Genomic DNA, 23,024 nt, shown 5'->3' on the forward strand with positions numbered 1-23,024 from the left:
AGAGGCTTGGTGTACTTTGCTGTGTGTCATGTGTGACTCTTTCCCAGTGCCCCACGCTCTGAAGCCAGACAAATATTTTCTGGAGAAAGTGATTTTCTAGACAGGCAGTTGTGTGCATGTTATTTTGTCACCCAGGGCACCTGAAAAACCTTAAATATGGATACATTTTTCTGAATTTGTTACATGTGGTGAATAACATTTCCTGAAATCATTACTTAGAAATTTCCTTATGAATGAAAATGCAAATTTCTATGTCATTAAATTTGAGTATCTAATTTGTAATAATCGGTGTGGCTTTACAAGCTCAGGTCTAAATCAGGGTGTGGCTTGGGTTTTGTACTCTGTGTGCTGTGAAGGAAAAACTTGTTTAAGAAGCCTAAGCTGCTTGAGTTTTTTTTTTTTTTTTTTTTTTTTAGTACAAATGTAGATTTTATTAAAGCAGTAGATGAGCAATTTACTGGAGAGTAAAAGGAAATAGTTAACATAAAATGATGTATTATGTATTAAAATTGACCCTTCAATCCTCGCTTAGAGATTAGGACAACAAAAGGACCTGAATCAACATGTTTTATGTAGAGCACACCTCCTGGGAGAGTTTTTTCTCATATGCTGTCCTACATATGCACTATTAACAAATGTGTAAAATTGTTTACATATTTATCTATAAAATTAATTTGTAATGTTATGATTCCCTAGAACTTTTATTAGTTAGATATTTTAAAAAATCTTAATTTACACATAATATCTATGCATATTTATGGGATGCAAAAATAAAGAATTAAAAAAAAGATTTGATTCTATGGTATGTAAATTATATACTACTAAAACTGATATTCAAAATAATAATAATAATAATAATAACAAAACATTCAGTAACAAATAAAAGCAGTAAGACATAGTGTTATTCCCTATCATCAAATATAGGAAACTCAGTGAATATTAGGTAGACAAGTAAACAAATATTTATACATTTCATAATCTAAAAATATTTAGTGCAAGTATGAGGAATATTCATATGCTGAAGGAATATTTTGACTTTTTGATACATGCTATAACATGGAAGATGCAAACATTAAGCTAAGCAAAAGAAGGTATATGTACACAGAAAACTACATATTTGATGATTCATTTTTGTATATATAGAACAGGCAAACTGTAGAAACAATAAACAATTATTTCAGATGCTGGCAAATGGGTGAATGGTATTAAGCGCTTAATTGATAAAAGGTATCTTTTTCAATGAAAGTGCTCTAGATTCAGATGGTAGTGATGGTTATACAAAGGGAATTTTAAGTTACATGAGTTTTGCTTTAATTCAAAAATTGGATTAAGAAAAAAGCAGGCTGCATACATTCCCCGGCTTGTGGACCTGTGCCTCTGATCTCTCCAGGCTGCACACAGGCAGGAGGAAGGGTGGACTCTGGCTGTGAACTCTAGCTCCCCCTCCCTCTCTGTGCCCGGGAGATGAGGAGACCTGACAGCTTAGCTCACAGCTTGTATTTGGATTCTACAAGACCATGTCCTTCTACCTCTTTGCTTCATAACATAGTGAAAGGCATCCCAGGGTGAGAGAGCCAGCCAGCCAGAGAGAAGCTTCTAACAATGCCACTCTGGCCATAACCTGTTCATCTGTTCACCTCTGAGGAGATGAATGCATTTGTGAGGCAGAGCCCTCCGGGACCCAGCCACCTCTCAACAGTCCACCTGGTCCCACTTTCTAATGCCTCACAAGGAAGATTAAGTTTCCTCTTGAGCTTCGGTGGGACATTTATGCCTTAGCAGAACCCTAGTCTCTTCCATGTCAAGAAACCCACCACCACCCCAGTACTTTGAAAAGTCTTTCAGAACCGGACATTTAAAAAAAAAAAAAAAAAACAGATATATGACTAAACCAAATGTAACCCAGAGACAGGGAGGCATCTAAGAGGACAATGTTTATGGAAAGAAATGGTGGGTGTGCAGAATCCATGTCCTCCAGATAGTCACCAGAAAAGTAAATAGCAGCCAGGAAGCTCTGTGGTTGTACAGACTCATTACCTTCTCAAGTTTAACCAGAGGCAATTACTCTCAGTCAGTTTGGTGGCTTGAGCTTCGCCTCAACAGTATCTCCCACAGGACTACACTGGTGTGTCAGTAGAGGAGTCATCACAGAGAAAGGAAACAAAAGGCATTTAAGATCATCTAGGAATCACTTTCCCCAATATTAAAAAAAAAGAAAAAGCATACTGGTTTCACTGGTCTTAAAATGGCTTGCTGGATTTTCCACCTTTATAGAAAGGAAAACAGAAAACAACAAACTAATGAAACAGTTAAACACACACACACACACACACACACACACACACACACACACACAAAAGAAGCTGTGTCCCTGTTCATTCCGAGGTGTGGCTTCAAAGAAAGAAGAAAAGAAGGACATTACCCGGAACACTCAGTTACTTAAGTCACACCAAACACATCCGGTGATACTTTGTTTATTTTGTTTTGTTTTTGACACTTAAGTTTTGCATTGACTGTTAATGGCAATGAATCAACCTATGATACAATATATCCAATGAGAATAATTACGAATTTTCTTAGAATTTCATGGAGAGTATACTGTCTTGATTAATGTATTATGTCACTTAAAATGTGGTTAGTATAGAAGCTTCTCCAAGCCTTCTATCTGGTATAAGTTCTGTGGACAATGATTTTTCTATTTTCTGTTTACTTTGAAATTTTACAATGTCACTGCCCTCTGAAGTATTTTATCATCACATCAATGTTAATAAGGTTCAATGGTTCTGTCAATATACATCAGACACTACTTCCATCTTTGCTCTTCTCATGTGCTTCCTCCCTTTTACCTTTCATCACCACTGTTGAGAATTGGCCTCATTCAAAAATGAAGAATGTATGTCATCAACTTTTTTGGAACTTTAAAATTATGTGATTCATTAATTTTTTAAAAACTTTCAAAGGAACTTTACTATAATGAATCTTTAGCATTCCATGAGATTAATAATTGTTTCTTAAAGGAATTCATTTATTTGCAATGTAATCAGGAATTTTTGAGGACACAGTGCTCAAGTTCAGAAAACCCTAGTATCTGTGAACTTATAGCTACATCCACATCATGAGACTGTTAAAAACAACTTAGGTTATATGGAATAATATATAAAAATGTGGTGTTTTATAGAAAAAATACAAATGACATGTAGAAATATCTAAATCTGTTAAATATTTCAGAATAATTTCACACTAGCCCTCAAGTCAATTTCCAATGATTTTTGCAAAGACACATTTGAAGATGATGATGAACATACACTGTAACTGTTTTCAGGAATTTTTATAATGTGTGTATGTATTTACCGTTTTATATCTTTACACTAAAATGATATGTAAGAAGTAATATTGATGAAATAAAGTATTTGCATAAAATACATAGACATCATTAATAATATTTAATAGATGAATGTATTATTTATTTTTAAATTTTTCTTCATTCTTATACTTACAGACTGCATTTTGATTCATTGTACACAGATGGGGTACAATGTTTCATTTCTATGATTGTACACGATGTAGATTCTCACCATTCATGTAGTCTTACGTGTACATAGGGAGATGTTGTCTGTCTCATTCCACCACCTTTCCTTCAATGCCCCCACCTCATTTCCCACTACAGAGTCCAAAATTTCTCCATTCTTCTCTTACTCCCCTCATTATGTATCGTTATTCACTTATCAGAGAGAATATTTGGCCTTTGTTTTTTTTCAAATTGGCTTATTCCACTTAGCACGATATTCTCTAACTCCATCCATTTATCTGCAAATGCCACAGTTTTATTCTTCTTTATGGTTGAATAATATTTCATTGTGTATTTATACCACAGTTTCTTTATCCATTCATCTGTTAAGAGGTATCTAGGTTGGTTTCTCAATCTATCTAGTGTGAATTGAGCTGCTATAAACATTGATGTGGCTATGTTACTGTAATATGCTAATTTTAATTCCTTTGGGTAACCAAGGAGTGGGATAATGGGATCAAAATGTGGGTCCTTTCCAAGTTTTCTGAGGAATCTCCATACTGCTTTTCAGTGTGGCTGCAACAGTTTGCAATTCCACCAGCAACGTATGAGTGAACCTTTTTCTCCACATCCACACCAACACTTCTTATTGCTTGTATTATTTCATTTTGCATAAAAATCTGATAGAATATAGAAGAAAGTATGATTATACCTAGTAAGTAGTTATAAAAACCTTTCTAAATTGTAACTGTGTTTTTGCAGTATATGTACCTAGGAATTAAATGAATTTTATATTAGCCTTTTTAACAAAAGGTGTTGTAAAATCTGGCTAATCATATTTAGACCAATAAAGAAGCTTCCTTTTGCCCTGCATCAACCTTCATTTTAATTGCATACATCAACATTCGTAGAGAACAGGGTATATCATAAAATTAAAGCACTAATTGGATAGGTAGTCATAATTATAAACCAATTTTTAAAAGTCTCACCTGAACTTTTAAATATTTTAATGGACTTTTTATATACAGGAAGACATTATATTTAAAGATGTGTAAACAAGGACAGATAAATGAATTTAGGCCAAAGTTTTGAAGACCTGTCCATAGGTCACCATATTATTATTCACATAGCATTCTCTTTATTCACATGCCTTTAGTTCTATTTTTCCTTAATTCCTAAATAATAGAGATTGACAGGTATAATATTGCATACAACATAATAAATTTTGGTAAAAGATAATGAGGACTCACTATTTTATATTCTACTCATGGTCCACTAAGTCTTTTTCACCAAGGACAGGCAAATGTTAGAGTTTCACAGCAGTAATAGAATCATGGAAAATAGTAAGTCAATTTTACAATTTCTGGAAAATAACATGCGGCACATAGCACAGGAAATCAAGGACACATGAGATTTCATCAAAGTACAAACTCCTCGTATCCAAGGTAGCACTCAATAGAGTTGAGAGAACTTATGCAAAAGGAAAAAGTATTTGAAAGCCATCTGTTTGATAAGGAGCTAATATTTGAAATACACTAAGAACTCAATCCATTTGTCTAGTTCACAGTTCAGTTGTGGCAAGACAATGGGGTAGGTTTTGGAAAGGTCAGAGAAAGTGTTGGGACACAGAATTGGAGGTATACAGTTTATGGGAAAAGTTTACAAGAGATCAGTGACTGCTCCATGAAGAACTCAATGGTTCCTCCATTCTTTCGCCCACTCCCCATCCCCCAGTCCCATTGTATATCATCATCCACTTATGGGGAAAACACTGGCCCTTGGTGTTTTGGGATTGGCTTATTTCACTTAGCATGATATTTTCCATTTAGAAGGAGGTATGAAAAATGGTGGAATGGGACAGACATCATTACACTGTGTACATGTGTGATTTCACAAGTGGTGTGAATCTGCATTGTGTGCAACCACAGAAATGAGATGATGTACCCCATTTGTGTAAAATGAATCAAAATGCAGTCTGTAAAAAATTTCAAAAAAATAAATAATTTTTTAAAAAAAGAATTCAATGGTGAAGAGCTGAGCAGTTCCCAATGCTTTGACAAGCAGTGCCTCCTCTCCCTCCTGGTGTTTTGGCCAGTGGTGGGTGGTCAGATGAGTGGCCCATATCCTTTCCATGGTGCCTTCAGTTCTGTGCCTGTCCCACCTGTGACAGGGGTTGTATATGTTAGGCTGCAGAAGCAATGGCATCATCAACCTTGATTTGCTCAGTTTGCTTATATGATCAGTATCCCAAGGAGCAACCCCTGGTGTACATGCAAGAAAGAAGTTTCTCCAGATAGCACTGACTTGTCCTAATTCCCAGTGTGCATAAATAAAACCAGTGTCCTTTAAGATAATATGCATATAATATGTATCTGGGCATTCTGATTCAGGCATATTCTCATTGTTCCCTTAATTAGGTTAGCTTCTTTGGAACAGAAAGGGGGCAGTCAGGGGCACGGTATTTCACTGTCCCCCTTTACTTTAGGGATGGCACACTCCATCCTTCACGTTTCCGAAGGTCTTTACAATCTTATCATGACCATCTTCCATAATGTACCTTGGGTGGCACATCAGTATGTACGATTGCAATGAAATCCTTAACAGAAGCACAAAGAGAACAGAATATGAGAAATCCTGCTATAAGAACAGACTGTATGCAACACACCTCCCGATAGCAAAGTGATTGTTACCAAGTCTAAGTAGGATAAACACCAAGTTTACCTATAGCCATCATGTGAGATTGCCACTTAAAGTAGAGCCAGAGACCCTTTATGGTGATTATCAGGGATACATACACATCATTTTGTTTTAAGGATCCACCTCACGAGCTGCAGTTATCATATCTAGCACCATTCTACAGGAAAATACCATTTCCATATTTGGGTAGTTTCTTCATTAAGCAAAAGTTCAGGTTCTATGAGTTTTATTTAAGGTAGATGTAGGGATCTCAGGTCAGTTAATGTACAGAGGAGCGAAAATCCTTCCAGTTGAGCACACTCCTCAGGACAAAATGTGCTGTTTGAATGGCTAAGAGATGCTCTGCAATTGCTCTGTCCTTGAGGTCTGTAGACATTATCTTGTTATAATAAACTTTGATAGTAGTGGTCTCTGAGAAGCAAGCAAGTTATGTGATCCACACATGCACAAAACTAACTGTACTATGTAACCTAGGTAATGTGATATGATCCTGGATTAGATAATAAAACTGTACTCGTTTTCCCATAGAAGCCACTTCTGCTGAGCAAGGACCCTTTTGGACAAGTTGATGAGAGAAGGGGATAGTTTACTGCCTGGAACAGGCTTTGACTCACATCACTCATCGGCAGGTACAGATCCCACTGGTAAGCTATGGGCAAATCCCTGTCAGACACTCACCTTCCTCATCAGGCTGAAATTTCTTCTTTACTTCGTAAGGCTAAACATACTGTAAGTAATGCTGATCTTACTGCTTTGCTGCCTGAAATAGATTCTTTGTCCATGGTATCCAGAGGGTAGGTCCTTCAGACCCAAAGATTGGGAAGACATAGGTAAAAAATTACATGAGGAGCTGAGGGCTCCTATACCTGTGTTACATGCCTGGTATTTGTGTTGAGACGCTCTCTCAAAAATACCCTTGACAGAGCCACAAACTTCTCTGGTAGTCTCTAAGACTGAAGTTTTTCCTCAACCATCTCCTTGCATTCCTACTCCCCCCTCCAGCTCCCCAAACCTGTCCAGTCTCCTTTATCTGAATGTCTCAGGCAGGCAGCTGCAGGGGGAGAAACTCCGACCTGGCTATCTGCCTCATTAGATTAAACAATGCTAGTCAGCCAGAATATGAACAATTGCCTTTTGCTGTGTTTAAAGAATTAGTAAGGATAGTGTTGGAAAGTGAAATTAATAGTAATTTTACTCATAATATGATAGAGGGAGTAGGAATGGGTTATGCCTTTGTTCCTAGTGATTGGAAAGTATTAGTGAAAATGTTTATTTCTCCTGCTCAAAATACAGTGTTTCTACAAAAATACTCTGATTTAGCCAGTGTTCAAGCTGAGGATAATGCTCAAGGAAATGTTAATATTGATTATGATGACCTTCCTGCATGGGGCAAAGAGGGACTGTAAGGAGCAAAAATTAAATGTGTGACACTCTGTGTACTGTGTAACTTGCAGAAAGTAACTTGAGTGCTGTGTACTGTAATGAGGTAATGATGTGTTGTTGCCCCAAGATAAGATTGAGGTTGCCCCAAGCTGGAGACATGTGCAACTGACCCCGAGTAAGATAACTGACTTCCCCCTGATCAAGACGGGCTGGCAGAGTCAGATAAAAAGGATTTAAAAGGACTCATGTTGAGCCTAGTTTCAGTTTCCATTTTACACCAATGATGCCAGTGCTGTGTCAATCCTGGAGGAGACTCACTGACTTGCTCTTTGCTTGCTGGAACATCCATCGTCCTGACCGTGACCCAGACGTTTCTATGGAGGTGACCTCAAAGCTGTCTCGTCGTCCACGCCAGCGGAGCTGCCTGTGTGCCTCCTGCCTAAGACGTCTCCGCCTGGCCTGCCTGCCGTGACCTCACCACCCTCCTACACCTTCCAAGGGTCCTCACCGATCAGGACTCAGGCTAGAGGGAGTTCCCCACCGAGATCTCCTGAGCTATGTTCCTGTTAACATCTGGGAGCTGCTGCCCTTCGACTCAAGACATGTCACATAGGAGTGGACCTTAGGAACGGGTCTCAGTAAGGAGTGAGTCTTGCTTATTTGGGGCTTATAGTAATTTAGTGATTAAGTAATGTGTGATATTGGTGTGACTAAAGTTAAAATAACTAACATAATTGTGTGATTAGCATCAAATAAAAGCCAATTGATTTTGGACCAAATTTACTCTCATTGACTCCTCCTTGCCACTCGTGACAGGGACATTACAACAAGAAACTCAGTGGCCTGCAGCCACCATTGCCCAGATTAGAACCTTGGTTTGTAAAGCACGGAGGAGGATCCCAGATACTCAGGATCCTTCCGAGTCCTTTGCTGTAATTTAACAAGTCTCGGGGGAACCTTTTATTAATTTTGTTAACCAACTGACTAAAGCTATTGAAAGACAAGTACATGATTTGGAAGCTGCCAATATTCTGACCAGACAACTGGCTAATGAACCTCCCAACCAAAGTTGTAAGGAAGTAATGAAATCTGTTTACCATAAGGTGGACAATATGCTTTCTGATTTAATAAAGACATGTCAAAATGTTGGTAATGAAACTCATAAAGCTGCTTTACTGGCTGCTGCTCTAAAGCCCACTGATAATTTTTTTTACAATTTTGAAAAACCTGGCCATCTTCAAAAGGACTGTAAGATTAAAATAGGACCACAAAAGTAACCCAATTAGAAATTACCAATCTGTCATAAAGGATTTCAATGGGCTAATCAATGCAGATCTAAAATGGGCATATCAGGAAACCCAATTATGGGTCACCTCCCGACCCAGGAGGTCAAAGGAGGAGGAACCCTTTTCACAGATGTTTCCAGTTCAAACAGAAGGTCCTTCCACTAGAGGGAGTGCAGGAATAGATTTGATTACTACTGCGGAGGCTCAAATACGTCTCCCTGGGGAAGTTTGTAAAATTGCTACCCAAACTCAAGGAAATCTACCTAAAGGTACCTTTGGTTTAATTTAGCCCCACTCTCAGTGCTAAAGGAGGAACATTTATAATTCCTGGAGTGATTGATTCTGATTTTACTAGCGTAATATGCTTTAAACTTTGGTCTCATATGCCCTTAAATCTCCCCAAAGGATCCTCCACAGCTCAATTAATTGTCGTTTCTTATATTACAGTCCAACAACCCCTAAATGAAAGAGGGAATGTAGGATTTGGTTACACTATTATTGGAGCATGTTTACCTATTACTGAAAATAGACCAAAATTAACCCTTTGTTTAAGTGAACAGTCAATCACAGGGTTATTGGACACCAGTACTGATGTCACAGTTATACTAGTCTCAATGTGGCCTCATGCATGGCCCTTACAGAGGGCCATCCCAATTTGGGGCATAGGAGGCAATAATGAACAGGTGTCTAAAAGCTGTCTATGGTTGCAATGCTCCACTCCTTCCAACCCACAGCAAGTTAGTACTCATATGTGGCCGTACATTAGGACAATTTCCTTTCCTATATGGGGCAGAGACATCTTACACAAGTTACAAATGCCTATAGTGTCACCTTTTTTATAGGGGCCTCTGCAGAATTGACCACCTTACCATTAAAATGGAAGGTCACCACTCCTGTCTGGGTAGAACAATGGCCATTGTTTAAGGAGAAGTTGGCATCCACAGAGGCCCTCATTCAAGAACAGTTACAATTGGGACATATTGAACCTTCTACCAGTCCATGGAATACATCCATTTTATCATAAAGAAGAAATAAGGAAAATGGAGATTATTACAAGATTTAAGAGAAATTAATAAATGTATACGACCTCTGCGTCTACTTCAATGTGGATTGCCTAATCCTAATTGAATTCCTCAGGATTTTTCCTTATATGTAATAGACTTAAAAGACTTTTTTTCTTTTTTTTTTTACTCTTTCTCTTTCCCAATGATTGAGAAAATTTTGCCTTCACAGTTCCTGTTTTCAATCATCAAAAGTCTGCTGACAGATATCAGTGGAAAATTCTTCCTCAAGGTATGTTAAACAGCCCCACATTGTGTCAACATCTTGTGAATAAGGCCCTTCAACCTTTCTGACAATTATTCCCACATTTTCTTGTTTACCATTATATGGATGATTTTTTGATTTTTAGGCCATTACTTACAGAAGATACTTTAAGTTAAAATACATTCTATTACAATCTGGCTTCCATGTGGTCACAGAAAAAATTCAATGACAACTCCTTATTAACTATTTAGCATATAAGATACTCCAACATTATTCCATTCCTCATATTCCAAAATTGACTCTTCCTTCCAAATTTTCTTTAGGTCAGTTATAGCAATTTTTAGCACATTTAAATTGGGCTCGACCATATATTTCTTTAACTACTGATATGTTGTCAGCTTTTTTCAGCTGTTAAAAAAGCAACATAATCCCACCAGTTTTTACAGTTAATTCCTGCACTGACTACAGCTCTTCAGCATGTTAGTGAGAAGTTTTATACACTTTTTATAGATAGATTCCCAACAATCAATGTTCCTTTATCTGTAATGATCTTTACTGAAAAGTCTTATGCCTTTGCTGCAGTTGTTGCCATTCATAATCAAACCTTATATATAATAGAGTGGTTGTATTCTCCTTACTTTTCAGGAAGAAATGTTCTCACTGATGCTGATATGTATGTGCAACTGATCTCAGAGGGTCACAGTCATATTTTATATCTTATAGGAACTGCTGTTCATGTACTTTATCTTACTTATGGAAAGACTTGACATTTACAGTATTTACAATTTTCTTCATACTATCAAACTGTCCTAAACTGATTTTTTAGCTCCTATTGCTTCCCATGCTCCTCCAGATGAACATCTTTCCTTGTTGTGTCAAATCTCTCATGCTCCTCCTTCTATAATCTCCTCCCTTCCACTTGCCAGCAGGATTACTGTTTATACTGAGGAAGGAAAACAATGGGGTGTGGGATCTATATTCACTGATAAAAAATGGACAGATTATTACACATTGCCTCAAGCTTCTCCTCAGTGAGCAGAATTAGCTGCAATTATTTTGGCTCTTTCGTATGTTTCCCACTGCCTTAAACATCATTACAGATTCTCTGTATATAACCAAACTGATGCCTCATATTTCCTCTGCAATTTTGTCACCTCATTTGGACTGTAATCTGTTATCCCTGTTTATCACTCTTCAATCTCTTTTGCAGGATCGTACAGCTCCAATATTTCTTGCTCGCATATGCAGTCACGCTAAGAATCCTGGACCAGTCACTGAAGGAAAAGCTCATGCTGATGCTGCTATAAAATCACATTATCATCTCTTTTCAGATGCCATGGAATCACACAATTTTTTTTCATCAAAATGCTCTTTTCTTAATGAAAACCTTTTCTCTTTCTTCTCAACAGGCCCGTTTCACCATTAATAATTGCTCTCACAGCACACCCTTTGTTCCCCTACTTGGGAAACTGTAAACTCTCCAGGTTTACACTCTAATGCCCTTTGGCAGTTGAAAGTAACTAATTTCCCTCCTTTTTATCTCTACTCCTTCATACATGTTACCATAGATACCTCCACAGACCTTACATGGGCCAGTGCACATCATTCAGAGAAGTTCTCAGCCTGTGTCTCTCATGTGCTCCTTTGCATTGCCACTATGGGTAAACCTCATCGTTTAAAAAGTGACAATGCCCCTACTTATACTTCTCGTGCCTTTGCTCAGTTTTGTAATCAATGGAATATAATTCTAACCCATGGAATTCCTCACAATCCTACTGGACAGGCCTTAGTTGAATCTGCACACCACATGCTTAAAACATGCCCTTAAAAACAAAAACAGAAAAGGGAACCTAGCCTTCCTCATGTTAATAATGCTCTCAATATTGCCTTGTTCACAATAAACGCTCTTAATGTACACTGTGAAGATGATACACATTGCTGTTCCTCTACCTCAGACAGTCCCTTTACCCCCAAGGAACCACTACCAAAGATTTAGGTAAAATACTGTGTTCTGCCAGATCCAATTTGGCGGGACCCTGTAACTGATTACATGGGTGAAGGGATATGCTGCTGTTCTTACTCCTACAGATCCTGTCTGGATTCCTGTCAGATGTGTGAGACACATCAGTCATCTGAGTTGGCATCAAGGACTTCACAAACCAATTTCCAAATTCCATTTGACCCTGGATGAAGAGGACCCTGATTTGAAGAAGGAACCTCCAACAAAGACAAGAGATCCAAGAGACCCTCTGTCTTCTAATCATCTGGTGACTTGTGGAGTTTAACAACATCTGCTTAACAATTGCTAGCCCAGATGGGTTTAAGATGTACACCAGAAAATTTGATTACAGCTCTGTTTGCCAAACTTACCCAAAATTCTATAACTATGCGAGTTCTTATTGTGTTATTTATCTGTTATTGTATCCCTGTTGGTGGTGCCTCCATTCTTAGTGGAAATTATTATTTCTTCTGAAATTCATATCATCAAGTTATTCTTGATAATAGAGCTGCTATTGATTATTTCTTGTTGTTACATCACAAGAGATGCCAAAAATTTAACTATATGTGTTGTTTTCAAAGGGAATTGGATCATCTTAAGGACATTATAAAGAAAGCATATCAAGATGATGGAGGTTGGGATTTATTAGATCAGTTAGTCTCATGGTTACCAAATTTTACATGGATCACAAGCTTTTCATTGGAGAATGTTTATTGATTTTGTCTTATTGTGTTGTGCTTGTTTTTGCCAATGTTTGCCTTACTTTCTCCCTCCACCTTCCTTGAAGAGTAGACAAGTCATGTCTATTCAAAATACCATACAAAACAAAAAAGGGGAGTTGTAGGGATTTCAGGTCAGTCAATGTACAGAGGAGTGAAAATCCTTCAAGTTGAGTACACTCCTCATGACAAAATGCACTCTGTTTGATTGACTTAGAGATGCTCTGTAACTCCTCTGTCCTTGAAGCCTGGAGACATTATCTTGTTATAATATCCTTTGGTAGTAGTGGACTCTGAGAAGTAAGCAAGTTATGTGATCTGCACATGCTCAAAGCTAACTGTACTGTGTAACCTAGGTAACTTGATATGACCCTGGAATAGATGATAAACTGGACTGGCTTTCCCATGGAAGCCACTTCTTGCTCTTCACTATCCTGTGTGCTTGTCTCTTTATTGCTCTCCTTTTAACTCTTATAGCTGGACCCCAAATAACCTTTACAGATAGGAAAATTGTGTTTAGTTAAGGACTGAACCTGGAACACAATGTCAATATTTACTGCTTGACCAGAAAATACAACAAGCTGTTAAATATACTAGGTAACTTGAATTACTCTATAAATTTTGTCAGGTCTCAATTTCTAGGGTTTTCCTACAATGTGGGTATAGAACATCTTTCTCAGATGCATCAGACAACCCAGTTTTATGGCAGTTTTGGCCACCTACAGGTGCCATTTGCCTATAATCAACCTCATTGGGAGTGGTGTGCTTCTGTACAAGTTGTTTGACTTTTCAATCCTATGGAGTATGTGTCTGAATAGCACTATTAAATTATGATGATTTACAGGGGGTCAATACATATTTACAGAGTATAGAGAGGTGTTACTGCTATTGCTTCTTCTTTTTATATGGTGAGGAAATTTCCTTCTCATTCCCACTTAATTGCATTTAGCCACCCCAAGCTGTAAAACACTGTGTATCCCAGCAAAGGCTTAGCCATTTGTTCCCCAACCAAATGGAAGACTTGATATTTAGGGTCCATAAAAGAAGATGAATTTGTGTTCAAGTCCATAAATCAAGATGAATTTGTGACCGTGAGCTGTGAGTGATGCTTCAGTTCAATATTGGCTTCTAGTGCACCAGGGTGGCTGGCTGAAGATACAACAGGAAATCAGTGGAGGAAGACAGAGCAGTTTAATGCATGCCTGGGGATCTGTTTTATTCTGTACCTCTGCAAAAGTCCCTGCCCATTCTACAGATAAATTGTGTCTAAGAATGAAATGTAACAGATGTTAATAATCTAATGTTATTCAATAATGCATAAAAAACTGATCTCAGTGAGAATAGCACCACTCTATGCTCCATTACCAGACTTGCAATATATATATTTTTTTATTCCAGAGGTTTCTGCAGTTTCAGCTAAGAAAATATGTCAACCGTGAGGTTACTACAGACCATAATGGAATGAACACATTCTCCCTTAGAGTTTAAAGGTCCTAGATTTGTATTTTGTTTTCTATTTCTAGGCTTTGTTCTAATCCCTTTCCCATGGACCTAGGAACCCACACCATCAAGACATTTTTTGTCACTCTTATGCAGTAGTGTTTAAGGGTCCCCTGTGGAATATCCTGTGATAGCAGAAACTGCCAGTCATTCTGTGTTCCCATTCATGGCCCACTGGACCAGAGCTGCTGCCTTCATCTCAAGAAAGGTGTTTGGTTATGTAAATATCCTTGGGGAAGAACTCTGAAAATTCAATGCTGCTCTTTGCACATGAAAACAAATTGCTCTTGGTTTTCCTTTTTGGAGCACTGTGTTTCCTTAGTCCTCTTTTTATTTTGCACATTCTGATTCATACTCTGCATCCCTTGCTTTCTAAACTTTTCTGTTCCCCCCATATATCTATATCCTGTGTTGCTTGAGAAAAAGGAACATCCACAAAAGGACTCAGGATTGTACCAGAATCCCATAATATTGCTCTGGTATCATTTGAGGAGTGGTGTCCTTCCTTCCAGCAGGCTGAGAATGCCTCATTATTAGAACCAGTGTGAATCACTCCATAGATGGCCTGCTTCATCCAATTCTCTTAGGAAGTCTTGTTTTTCTTCCATGGATTGCCATCTTGGGTGCAATGGGTACCTGCCTCATATAGGGCCAAAAACTTTTATAGGCAGTTATTAGGATAGTAAAGAAATGTCAGGATCCTCATTAACAGCTGCATGTAAATGTCATGCAGAGTAGAATGTGTGGTGCCTGAGGTGATTTTACTTATTTCATTCTGTATAGTTTCAAAAACCTCAGATACCTGCCAAATTCTTGGAGGTTATCTGTTTGAGTAAGGCTAAGGTAGTACCAGCTGCTATTATGGATAAAATCCAAGTTTTCCCTATTCCCAAATAGTCACAGAGCCTCCTGGGATTGCTACACTGCTGGCACCACTATGTTCCATACTTAACACAAAAGTTAAAACCATTGTATGATTTTGTAAAATGGAAAGCCCAGTGGGCCTGTGAAACTGAGTACTTGAAGTCTCTTGCCAAACAAAAATAACTGTAAAACTAGGCATATTGGTCCCAAAACACCCCTATGAACTGGATGTTTTTAACTTCCTTGATGGGTTTGAATGGGTACTGTGGCCACAGGAAGATGATAAAATGGATCCCCTTAGTATTTTGATCACAGCTATGGAAGGAGGTAAAAATGTGGAAAGACATTTGGCAATGAGAGCCACACTTATAACTGTGTAGCAAGTGACATCACACAGTCCTGATCCTCCACCAGGCAGTCATGAAACATGATGTGGAAAGTCAGAGGGCTAGGTGATGACACCATCTGTATTCAAATCATGATGCTTAAGAAGGACACCCATATTCCACAAATGGGAGTACCGGATACTTCATTGCTGCCACTGCCCCCAGATTCTTTTGATGCTACTAAGTATCACATCTTTCTCTTGGCTGGGAACAAATGAGCATGACAAAGACTTACTGGGGTACACTGTTTGACAGCTGCAGGTGTCTGAGTGCAACCCAGGTGGAAATGAAAAGAAAACTTCTCTTTATTAAAAGGAAGCAATGTTGGTAATAACAATTCTTTATTTTCTATAAATATAGTTTAATCTCCCATTGATCAATGTAATTTAAGCACCACACTTAACGACACATACCACTTATGATGAAAAGTCAAACAGCATTTTCCAGAGCTTATCCTTCTCTGTGGGTGTGATCATGGGCCTGCAGTGCCCAGTTACCTTGTACATGAATAAATAAATAAATAAAACTTAAAAAATAATAATGTTTATTTATTTTTTGTCTTTTTAGTTATATACAACAGTAGAGTACAATTTGACATATTTATACAAACCTGGAGTACATTTTATTCTAATTAAAATTACATTAGGATAATTTTAATAATAATAGAATGTATGGTGCCTGAGGTAATTTTACTTATTTCACTCTGTATAGTTTCAAGGACTTGAGTAGAAATTATTATTTTTAGAGTATTTATTATCCATGCCAAAATTCTTTTTCAAATGTTTTTGGTAGTTAATATATGGTTTCATTTTGACATAACCATACATACATGGAATATAATTTGCTCATTTTCAGTCCCCAGTACTTCCTCTTTCCCTCCCCTCCTGCCCCTGTTTCTCTTCATCTGCTCTGCTATCTTCCTTCCATTTATTTATTAATGTTTTGTTGGTGATTTATAGATATGAATAAAGATGAAATTCACTGTGTTATACCCATATGCTCACATAGCATAATTTGGTCAATTTCATTGCACATTTCTTCCCTGTTACTGTCCCTTTTTTCTCCTTTTTGATTTTTAAATAAGTGATATGAATAGTACCAAATCTCTTTCCTCTACTCCACCTTTTATTTTCATGCAATCCCTCTTTTTTAAAATTTTTCTCTAGCTCTCATAGATGAGAGAAAACATTCAACCATTGACTCCTGAGTCTGGCTTATTTCACTTAAAAGATGTTCTCCTGTTCCATACTTGTACCAACATATGCCATGTAAGCCATAATTTTATTCTTGTTTATGACTGAGTAAAATACCATTGTGTGTGCATGTGTGTGTATATACACGTATGTGTGTGTGTGCGTGCATGTGTGTGTGTGCATGTTTGTATAATATTTTCTTTATCCATTCATCTGTTGACAGGCATCTTGGTTCCTTTCATATTTTGGCTATTGTTAATTGTGCTGCTATTAAACACTGATGTACCTGTGTTACTATAGTATGTTTATTTTTCTTTAAATTTTGGACATACAGCAAGGAGTGATTAGCTGGTCATATTAGTTTCTTGAGGAATCCCACACTACTTTCCAAAGTGGTTGTATTAAGTTGCAGCCACACCAACAGTATATGAGTGTACCTTTCCCCCAATATTCTCATCAACTTTTATTTTTATTTGTATTCTTGATGATTACCATTCTAACTGGAATGAGATAGAATCTCCATGTAGTTTTAATTTGCATTTTCCTGATTACTATGTATGTTGAATATTTTTGTCATATATATTTTTGGCCATAGGTATTTCTTCTTTCCAGTAATGTCTGTTTAGTTCTTTTGCTTATTTTTTGATTTGGTTATTTATTTATTTATTTATTTATTTATCATTGTTCAGTTTTTAAAGTTTTCTCTATATCCTGGACATTAATTCCCTGTTGTAGAATTAGTTGGCAAAGACTTTCTTGTATCCTTGAGATCTCTCTTCAACTTTTATTTATTTACTTTGCTGTGCAGTTTTTTAATTTTTATGCTGTCCCACTTATTGATTTTATTTCTTTAGCTTTAGGGGTCTTGTTAAGAAAATTGGTTCACATACCAATATGTTGAAGTGCTGAGCCTATGTTTTCTTCTACCAGTTGTAAAGTTCCTGCTCTAATTTCTAGGTCTTGACCCACTTTGATTTGATTTTTGTGCAGGGTGAAACATACTGATCCAGTTTTCTCCTTCTACTTATAGATATCCAGGTATTCTGGAATCTTTTGTTAAAAAGGATATATTTCCTCCAACTTAGGTTTTTGTCTCCTTTGTTGGGTACCAGATGCCTTTATCTGTGTAGATTTCTCTTTGATGCCAGTGCTGTTTTTGTTACTATAGTTCTGTAGTATGATTTGAGATCATGGTTTGTGTTGCTTCCAGCATTGCTTTTCTTGCTCAGAATTGCTTTCACTGTTCTGAGTCTTATAGTCTGTCATATGAAATTTAGAACTGTTTTTTCTAGTTCCATAAAGAATATCATGTCAAAATTCTTTATTGAATCTTACATGCTACATTATAGATATTATGTAGTGGGTCAGAACTACAATTACATGGCAGGTACTGTATTGGTAGGAAAACAAATCCTCAAAGCCAACTGAACACTTTAATTCTCTACAATATAAACACCCTAAAAACCTCAATAAATATTAGTAAGCAATTATCTTTAGAAATTCTCATACTAAGGACTGTAGAAAAACAAATAGAATTACAGACAATGATCTTAATTCTAAAGTAGTACATGTCATATGGATATTCTTAATAGAAAGAAATTAATTAAACAAAGCATGTACTAAGTGTGAAGAACACAGTATAGTCATAAAGTTAATGTGGAAGGATGACAGACTGTTGGGGATGGGAATATATAACTGTGGGTGAAGGAAGAGATCTTTGACATTTCATTGATAGGTATATTTCTGGAATCATAATTCATTACAGCAGAAAAGTAGAAATAGACTGGTTGCCAACTGGTGATCAGATAATCAAACTGGATAATCAAAATAAACATTACTCAGTTTTAAAAATCAATGATATTCTGTAATATGTTGCAACACAAAAGAACCTTGAAAATATTAGATTCAGTGAAAGAAACCGAAGACAAAGAGCATAATTATGTTGGTATGTGTTTTGCTGCGTAGAAAAATCCAGAAAGAGACTAGTGTTTGTCATGGATTGCTGGGAAATGAAAAGGGAGTCTGACAGCTCATTGATGTGGGTTTCACATTGGGGAGATTAAAAAAGTTCTGGAATTCGATAGAAGTGGTGGCTGCACAAATTTCTGAGCATACTGAAAACTAAACAAGTATTTACATCGAAAGGATGAATGTTGTACTTCCTTATATGCAATAAGAAATGAAATAATTATATCAAAATGAAACAATATTCCTGAGATGATGAGAGACAATGTTTAAAAATGATAGAAAGGGCCTGCATGGCAGAGCACCTGCCAAGTGTGTGTGGGGCTCTGACTTCAACCCCCGGTACCACAAAAACAAACAAACAGATAGAAGAAAGAACAGAAAGTAAAAAAGAGGAGTAGGTAAGGAAAGGGGCCTTGTTTGGAGAAGAAAAGTTTAGATTATATTTTACAGATATAAAAACTAATTTGCAGCTTTTCCTGATGTAGATCAATTTTGTTACAACACCGAATAATTAAAGCTTAATTATGCTTAAATTGTTAGTACTCATGGAGGAGAAAATATAGGCACAGAAATATACTTAATCACATCAAAACCTGAAGGAAATTGCATCAGAGTTCTGAGTCCCAGACGCTACTTGGTTAAATAAGGTTGACTGCCCAGTGTGCAGCTACCAAAGATCCACTCATCAGCTCATCTCAGGTAAGTTCTTGAGTCTTCGGCTTTAAAACGTAGAGTGAAAAATACTAAGAAATTTGCCGTTTTAGGAAAAAAAAAAAACCATGAGAAATTTGTAAGTGAATCATATTTTGCCAGCATTTTTGGTTTAAAATGCTATGCCTGGAAGAGATATTTTGCCCTCAACATTAGAAGAGTCTGACTGAACTTAATATATCCACAAAATCACATTTCTCTATTTTATTTTTAAAAGTTTTTTTTTTTATTTTATTAGAGCTTTATGGTTATATACAGTAGTTTGGTTTATCCTGACAAACTCAGCCATGCTTGGAAATTATCCCCTGATAGATCTTTATATCTTTTATTACTGTGTATGTATGAATTTAAGAAACTTAACAACATGTGCAAATTCAACTCCATGTGAATCACATAACGTATTTATGTAGGTCTAAAACCACGCATATCTATCATCCAAAATCCAATTCTTATATATTAACAGAGTCATATGTAAGCACAAATTCTGAACACAGAAGAAAATTACATAATCCCTAAGAAAGAGAAGCCTATATATCTAAAAAAATCCACTGTGCCCCATCCAATTTCCAATTTTTACACAAAAGTCCATTTAAATTCCAATGAAATGAAAGAGAATATGCTAAATTCTGATGATTTTTCTTCTTTTTAAAACATTTCTTTGATCAGAAGACTCATCAGAGTACACCAGACCCCTGCTACAAACAGGTTACAAGTATTGTGCTCAAACTATAATAGACTTCTAAAGGAAATTCAATAAAACTTACTTCATGTGTTACCAATACTAAAAAAATAGCAGTAAAGTAGCAGTAAATTTCTTTATTATTAATCAATGATGTGCTCTGTATTTCTAGAACTAATGCCAAAGTCTTTTGAACCCAATCATGATTTTTAAGGAATGTAATACAATGATTTTTTTCCTCCGTGTGAATATTCTGAAGCATAGCAAAAGAATAATGAAGCATTTTATAGTCTCGTGTCTCTACTATCCGTGTTTATTCAATATTATTTTGAATATCAAATGAAATTTCAGTTCATCAAATTCTACTCCATGAGATGAGGAATTCAGGCCCCATGGGTACTAAGAAACTAAAAAGTCACAGACTCATATACATTTAGATCAAAGTTTCTCAATTGCCTAACAGAGATATTTATTATTTAAATATTTCAAATAACAATGTTTTAAAAAATGACATATAACTAGGTAATATCCTCAGGATAGAAGTGGCAAGAAAAAATCATATTCTCTTTACAGATACATTACTGATGTCCACAAGTGCAAAATATACATTTATAATGTTTTGATGATTTTCTTGAAAGTTTACATAACAGTAAAGAAGAATGGACAGGGAAAATTGCTCCTCTTTGAATTAATTCATTTTCATGGGAATTACCAATAACTCTGAGATGAAAGTGACTGTATTTACTACATTTCTGCTTGTTTATCTCATTAATCTTCTGGGAAATCTTGGAATGATCTTCTTAATTAGAGTGGATCCCCAGCTTCACACACCAATGTACTTTGTCCTCAGCCACCTCTCCTTCTGTGACCTCTGCTATTCCACAGCAGTTGGACCCAACATGCTGGTTGACATATTTGGCAAGAACAAATCAATTCCTTTCTTTGCCTGTGCTCTGCAGTTCTTCATCTCCTGCACCTTTGTTGATTCTGAGTGCATACTGCTGGCAGTGATGGCCTTCGACAGATACAAAGCCATCAGCAACCCCTTGCACTATGCAGTAGACATGTCCAGCAAGTTTCGCTCCCTGCTTGTGGCTGGGGTTTACCTGGTGGGAACAGCAGATGCCTTGATACACACATTAACCTTCCGCTTATGTTTCTGTGGGTCTAATAAGATTAATCATTTCTTCTGTGACATCCCTCCTATCCTATTACTATCTTGCTCTGACACACAGGTCAATGAGTTAGCGATAGTCACCATTTTTGGTTTCATTGAAATGAGTACCATTCCGGAGTCCTGGTCTCTTACTGCTACATCATCTCATCCGTCTTAAAGATCCGCTCTGCTGAGGGGAGGCTCAAAGTTTTCTCCACCTGCGCCTCCCACTTAACTGCAGTGGCAATTTTCCAGGGAACTGTGCTCTTCATGTATTTTCAACCAAGTTCTTCCTACTCTCTAGATCAAGATAAAATGAGCTCACTGTTCTACACCCTTGTGATTCCCATGCTGAATCCTCTGATTTATAGCCTCTGGAACAAGGATGTAAAAGAGGCCCTGCAAAAACTGAAAAATAAAATGTACCTTTAAATATTTATGAGAAGCTTCTCTCCAACATATGTGTGATTATTGTTTTCCTAAAATGGTAAACAATTGCATATGAAAAATGAAATTTTCTCAAACACTTTTATTTCATGAAATAACTATTTACATTAAAGTCTGATCATAGGAAAGTGTTGTAAATCCCTAACCTCTCACCATCCTGTATGTGTCTTTAAAATATTTATGATACCATGTCCCTGTGGAACATTTTCCTGATCTAACTTTGCTAGATTTTTGTTTTTTTTTGTTTTACTCAAAAACTCTCTCAAATATATCGACGCTTACTAAGTTTGTACTAAGCGCATCTGTGCATTTCGATAATCTGTTTTCATAGCAAAACTAAAAATATCTGTAGTAAAGAATCCTCTCAACTATTGAATGTAAAAGACATTAATTAACTAAGTCCTCAAATAGTTCATAATGAACTTCAAAACTTTTTTGAAGTCAATTGACTGAGGAATAAATCTGTAGAAAAATGTTTAAATCTAGTGTGTGGAGAGGTTTCTTTGGTGGGAGAGTCTCAATTCTGAGTTCTACAGAAATGCCATTTGGGAAGAGGAATGGATTAAAGGCAAACAGTCTGGCAATGAGAGGAATCTTGAGGTGAAATAGCTCTTGCTTTGCTTTAGATGGAAAGCTATTCCACATTCTTACAGAGCAAGGAAAGAGCCTGGTTACAGATCCACCTGCTGTAATTGCTAAGGGTCAACTCTTCCTCACTTCTTCTCATACTTTCTTCCCTTCCTCCTCCTTCTCTGACTTGGTTCTTGGTTAAATGCTCCCATTTTAGTATCTCACAGACAAGTGTCTCCTAAAGGCACTTTTTAATGTCATCCTGTATATGTATTAAGTATTTGCTTCCAATATATTTCAAGTGTCCTTCCTTGAAGACCCAGTGATGAGTCCCTGTTATGTAAAAGAACTGTTTTGTGTTTGTGAGAAGAAAATGGAAAACAAATAAATAGAAGAATAAAAATACTAGATACTTTCAGTGTTGTTAGATGCCAGTAAAACAAATATAACTTGCTAACGTATGTGTACTGGGTATACATATTTTAGAACTTCTGATAAATTATGTAAAATATCTGAGGATATCAAAGTAATACATCCATACATACATAAAATATTTGCATTGAAAATAAAGATTGTGAATCTGTGTATATTTGTGATATGTGTCTATTTCATTCTTCTCTGCTATAGTGTTCTATTTGCTAGAAGACTGAATCAGTTTGTTACAAACAAATTTTACATATCAATATATTTGA

At 36.6% G+C, this 23,024-nt stretch overlaps 1 pseudogene; it reads left to right on the forward strand.

Annotated features, from left to right (window-relative positions):
- Positions 1 to 20,818: 20,818 nt before the first annotated feature.
- Positions 20,819 to 21,747, forward strand: LOC124959937 (olfactory receptor 5W2-like; annotated as a pseudogene).
- The last annotated feature ends 1,277 nt before the right edge of the window (positions 21,748 to 23,024 follow it).

The sequence above is a fragment of the Sciurus carolinensis genome, chromosome 11 (genome assembly GCF_902686445.1).
Source record: "Sciurus carolinensis chromosome 11, mSciCar1.2, whole genome shotgun sequence".
Classification (NCBI taxonomy): Eukaryota; Metazoa; Chordata; class Mammalia; order Rodentia; family Sciuridae; genus Sciurus; species Sciurus carolinensis.